Source organism: Larimichthys crocea, chromosome II (genome assembly GCF_000972845.2).
Source record: "Larimichthys crocea isolate SSNF chromosome II, L_crocea_2.0, whole genome shotgun sequence".
In the NCBI taxonomy this organism is placed as follows: Eukaryota; Metazoa; Chordata; class Actinopteri; family Sciaenidae; genus Larimichthys; species Larimichthys crocea.
In genome coordinates this window covers 6,823,716-6,829,715 of record NC_040012.1, presented here as the reverse complement: position 1 = coordinate 6,829,715, position 6,000 = coordinate 6,823,716, and the positions used below count along the sequence as shown (strand labels likewise).

The 6,000-nt window shown below is 43.0% G+C and overlaps 1 protein-coding gene across 1 annotated transcript in view; it reads left to right on the top strand.

The window, feature by feature from the left end:
- The first annotated feature begins 1,111 nt into the window (after positions 1 to 1,111).
- The window catches only part of LOC104931439 (receptor-type tyrosine-protein phosphatase F), a 155,090-nt gene continuing 150,201 nt past the window's right edge, over positions 1,112 to 6,000 (top strand). Inside the window, exon 1 of the mRNA XM_019263528.2 lies at positions 1,112 to 1,781. The gene's annotated coding sequence lies outside the window, so the exon portion shown is untranslated. The remainder of the gene's footprint in view (positions 1,782 to 6,000) is intronic.

Here is a 6,000-nt window from a genome sequence, read left to right as displayed (position 1 = left end):
TCAATTGTAAGGGACGTTTATTGCAAGGTAAAACCTTGTGTAAACGTCATTTGCACCAGTCATTAGGGGGGAGTGTGCCAGCCTGCAGTTCAGCAGGAGTTCTGCCAAGCTAACGATTGATCATGGTGAGGTTAGAAGGCGGAGTAGATGAGTTGTCAGAATCCTAAAGATATTCAGGTCCTCATTACTGAGGGTCACAGCGTCTATGCCCTGCACGTTCAACCGAGTCGCTTGGGCGCTCATGCACTAACAGCCAAGCTGCACTGTAAGCAGAGCCTTGTCTCAGTCCCTGTTGCACTGCTTCACTTCTTCACTCATGAATTCTGTAATTCCTGACTATCTTGATTGCCAAGCTGGTTGTAATTAAATTGGAAAATGCCAAATCTTGATTCTAAGCATTGATATCATCTTCAAATACAGAAATTAGTGTTCAGCTGAAAGGGCTGTGGAGTTCGGCCTTTTTCTTCATATCTTTCCTGATATTCAATTTGCAAAAATTAAACAGTTCGTTAACATGCCTGCATGTCACTGAACACTGGGGGAATATTCCCTGCAACAGTCTCCCAGGGCTGTCTTAAAAAAAACAATTTCAAGTAGTGGCAAAAGAGCCAAAAAGTTGGCCTGCACTTTATAAATTATAAATTGTCCTGAGCCTTTTCACAAGGTGAGAGCAAGGAGGAAGATGAGGAGTGGGGGGGCTGCAGATGTGTTTTATTTTTCTGGAAGAAAATGGGGATAATAGGGCAGTATTTATACATTTTTCTATTCTCAGTGATGATTCATGACTTCGCTTATTGCAGAAGGCTCCCAGAACGGGGCCTGGGGACCACCTGGATTAGCCGGAGGGTCTCCCCAGGAAAATGAGGAATAGCTGAATTCCACTTTGGTGTATTTAAAAAGTCTAAAATGTAATGCTGGATTATCTCTCATACCTGGTGGCATGTCTCCTAAATCATAATATTCTCTTTAGGCTGAGGTTTATTGTGCAAAATACTTTGTGCACATTGTAAAAAAATAAAAATACAAATGACAGGTGTAAGAGAACCCCTTGTGTCAAGTGCATGTTTTCAGGGAGGCTGCACGACTTAGTGAGAGAGCAGGAGCAGGAGGAGGAGGCAGGCAGGCAGGAATGAATGGACACAGCAGCGAGTGTAGCCGAGTGAATCCGAAAATCCTGCTGACCGACCTGCATGTGTTTTCTCCACAGAGGCAGAAAGAAGCGTGACTGTGAAGGGAGAGACGTAGCAGCTCCAGCTCCAGCAGCTCCAGCAGCTCCCCTTACCTTCCCACAGCTCCTCCTGGAAGGGGGGGAACTGTGTCACGAATTGAACTTGCAACAAGAAGAAGAAGAGGAAAGAGAAATTTGACTTGCAAGAAAAATAATTTTTTTCTCTCGCATGCGACACTTGAACACTTGGACGTTCACCCGGCTAGCAGGCGAGGACACGGGGGAGCTGCCACGAATAGATCCAGTATCCACGACCCCGGTCGGCCGGTCGGGATAGGACCTCGTGTTCCCTTCTCCGGCACTTGGACTCCCCCCTCTCCCTGTCTCTGTCTTCTTTTACTCTCTGGCTCTAACTCCTGTGCATGTTTTTGTTGGCTTGTTTCTAAATTACACGAACGGAAAGTGGGAATTTTTTAATTTTTTTTGTAATTTTTATTTTTGGTGGTGGTGGTGCTCGCTGTTTTCCAAAGTGAAGGCGGGACTTAAACGTTGTGTGATTCAGACACGAAGAAGGGGAGAGAAATGCCCACGGCGGTGACAAAGAGGAGATTCAGTAAGTGGCACCGTTATCTTGTGCACCTTATTTCTCCCTATGTGTGTGTGTGAACTTGCTTTGTTGTGTGTTAGTTTGCACGGTTAAATATTATAAGTCAGCTCGCAACACAAACACAAACACAATAAGAGTCTTCGTTTGACGCCAGACGAGCCACGCACACAGTTTGTTGCTCCCTATTTTTTAAAATAGAAAAAGACAACAACAAGTTTTATTACGAAGCCCAATAAGAGAAAATACTGTGTCCTGTGTGTGTGTGTGTGTTTATGTACGGTTTCCATTTGAACCAACAGGAATATATATATAAAGGTGTTCATTTTTTTTGGAAATGTAGTTGGAAATAAAAAGCATGCACTTTTCTGCTGCAGAGAGAGAGAGGCATGAAAGCTTCAATCAAGCAGAAAATCTCTAAATGAAGTCATGAGAGAGAGGGGGGGTCTTCATGTTTTTCTGTTTTTAATTGCAATGATGCACCCATTTCTGACCTCCATATTAAAAAAAAAAGATTGCTTTGCCACACACAAGGTGATCCAGACCTGCCTTCATGCTTCATATATGTGTGTGTGTGTGTGCATGTCAGAGAGCGCCCCCCCTTGCATGTGAAGCCTTTTTTTTTTTTTTTACCTGCTCTTCCTTCACTTACCATTACCACAGATTGGTATTTGACTTCTTCTATGTCCGTCATTTGCAAAGACTCCTGTCATGTATGTGTCATTCATCTGCCCTTTAAGGAAAAAAAAAACAAAAAAACTGCTGCAGCACTGGCTGCCGAGACAGGTTTGATGTCATGATTTAGCCCTCCTTGCAGTATAAATTTGAGAATTCAATTGTGAGAGCCAGTTTTTTTTTTTTTTTGACAGCTTTTACAGGTGCATCAATTCGTATAATAGCCCCAAAGCCCTCTTCGGGGTCTGGAAACAGATCTCAAGTAAGAAAGGAGGGGTGGGTATACAGGGATATTCACAGTGTTGCATCAAGCCCGCAGCCCCCTGTTTTTTGGTTTATTTAAAGACGGGGATTGGAAGCAATTTTTGCAACGGGGGATAGAAGAGTGACATGCTGAAGTAGCCTCATGGCCATCCTTTATCAATACATGAGTCCGATTATAGCTGTCACAGACACAATGAAGAGACCTAAGCGTGAGCCAGGCTGTAACAGGATGATACAGGGGTGGGTTAGTTTCTTGGAATTGCATCAGAGGCTTTCTGCAACTGAATCCTGGGCCCTGCAGCATGTTTGGGTTTTCTAACCTTCAGCTCACGCCTGCTGAAAAGAAAGTGATATGGTTTATTTCTATTCTAGATCCTCTAATGTAAAATATTATGGCTCTTTGCATGTGGGGTGTTGCACCGATGCTGGAGAATACACGGCGATTAGAGGAGAGTAGTTGTAATTTCTTTCATAAAGCAGATGGCTCTCTCAGGAACTGTTTGGATCCAGTATTCAGAGCAACCTCTCGCTACCTAGAGGATAGATGTTTTATCATTCAAACCTGTGTTGACAGTGCTGTTTGGTGCCATGCTGCTGAAGCATTAAGGTTTTCTTCAGTCATGTTGCCTGGACGTTGTAAGGAAGACTGTGTTCTTCCTTCTTTTTGTGTTATGAAAGCCTTCACATAAAGAATGTTTAACCTTCTGACATTTCTCTGTGAAATATATATAATATATTTCCTGCCATGGTTTGATCACTGCTGTTTATTTGCTGCATATTGACACATTCCCACGAGCTATTAGGCCTACTCGTATACTCCGACCACTTCAAAACGAGAATGATTCAAGAGCAGACATATGATTTATTTGACCTAATCCTCATGACTCCTCAGGGATTACAGGGTGGCCCACAATGGATCACTACATTTGCTTTCTTCTTTTGTTTCTTGCCAGAAGAGTCAACAGTTGATTTGGTGTTTCCGTTGGGATTACAGCCTAGGCCCTTGGCTGGTGACGTCATCTGAAAGCCGTACATTGTCAGACGCTGGGCTACATATCAACAATTAGCAACTGTTTGTTTTGTGGGTTGATGTATGGGTATTTTAACAAAAGCTGAAGGGAAATTTGATTTCTTTATTTTTTGACCATTTAAATGAAAGAAAAACCCAACAAATCTTCCATCAGATACCGATGGAAATCACCTTAAACAGCATCAGAACAAAAAACATTTCTTGTTTTAGTTGTTGTTGTTGTGTGTGTTATTCCTTTTGGATGGAAAGACCTCTAAATAAATCTGGGAACAACACCAGCACCATGTGTTGCATTTTGAATACATGTGGCAGCTCTACATTTTGTTTTTCTGGCCTTTTTTGAATGGCAGATTGTGCCTACAGATGGATTTACCCACATTGTTGTTGACCTGCGTACGTCCCCGGTCTGCGTGAGCATTTATATGTACTTTGTTTCTGGTATTTCCTAGCAGGCCTGGTCTGGGGCTAGTAGCCAGAGCATCTGCCTCTGCTTCCTCAAATGCCGGTGCTCCCTGGCAGGGGCCAAGCTGAATGGCACTGTTAAAGAAAACCAGCTCCTCTGTGACCACACGCTGAAAAACCACTCGGCACAACCCTGTCCCAGCTGACGCTTTCTCATGCTTTCCATATGGGTAAAATCTTGGTAATTTCAGGGCCCTGGAGTTCTAATGAGAGGTTTTGCCCATAGTGTGTTGGTCTGTGGTGGGCGGGATCAGCGTTTCTCGGGTTTATAGTGGATTATAACTGTTTCGAGATGCCTCACAGGCCCACTGTCAGGGCGTTGGCACAGAGAAACCAAGAACTCTTTTTAACCAGACAGACTGGTTCAAACTGGTTGTGATGGGGGCTCTTTGGCACGGGGGGGTTTACACGAGCCAGGCTATAACCTAAACTTTACATTCAAGACTGTGAATCAGGTCTGTTGGAATCAAGAGCCAAATTTAGCCACAGCGTGTGCTGCTTTTCTGTTTATCAGGATGTTCTCTTGCATGTATAGGGACACCGCGAGCTACTGCTATTGTCCTGTTTAGTATCCCATCCCCTCATAGAGGCAGGGTGCTCTTAGTAGCACGCATGGTGGATTTTTAACAATGCTTGTTCCTTAACGTCAGCAGCACAGAGGCAAAGAGTGATTTACTACTCTGTCTGCAAGGGTAATGTAGGAGCAATTTGACTGCTGATTGAAACCAGGTCTCCCATTTCAGAGTCCACTGGTGGCATTATAAACCATTTACACCGATGTTTTACAGGGCACCCCTGCAATGGGGAAAGTGGAAACAGACGCAGAGCCTAAAAATGGCCCGTGTTACCATCAAAGGTCTATTTTTATCCATTTCTCGTGTGATTTGTGGTTTTTTACTTCAAAGCATGTTAGTGCTGCTGATTGAAGCCGTGAATATGGATGACATTGAAAGGTCAAATGTTAATCAGTTTATGTTTCATTTATGTAGGACCTCCCTAGAAATAGCAGGTCCATCTGGTTTTAATACTGCAGCTTTCTCTCTCTGTATGTGGTCGAGCTTTTCTTTTCCTCCGGCCGTTACGTGTGAAACCGAACCGCAGTCCACATTATGTGAAAATTGGCTCAGGCAATTTGCTGTGTCGAGACCCTGTGACATCTTTGCACTTCTTCTGTATTAACACATGTCAGAAGTTAGCCATTACGTAAATGGACCAAACAGCTCTAATTACTTTTTTTTTTTTAAGCACCTAAGCCCTTAAAAAACACACGACTCATTACAGAGTCAAAATGCCACTGATGTGCAAGAGCAGCAGACTTCTTTTCTTTTAAGAGAATAAGTGCAAAGGCTAACGAATGACGGATGCTGGAATTTGATGGTCGGACCTTTTAAAGGATGCCAGCGTTCTCTTAATGCCACTGGAAATGACTAAACATTAGCCAACAGCATTAGCTGCAAGCTGTTTCACAGTAAAAGCCTTTCCAGCGAAAGATGATTGACGATGGCTTTATTGTGAAGTCAAATACAGGATGTGTTCAGTTACAGTCATTAGCGGTGGTGCCATAACTTCATTTTTATGATGTTTGGAAAAGGTTAAAGGTGGTCTGTCTGCATGTGGATGCTTTGGAGTTTGTTTTTGATTTAAATTAAGTTTTTATGTGCATTCAACACATTCACAATGTAGAAATCAAAAGATAAACAGAAGGTCAGAAGCTTCAAGTCCACGAGTTTGTTGCTTGCAGACAGCTCGGAAATATTACTGCCCTTTTTTTTTTTTTTTTTTTTGCCGTTGAGAGAT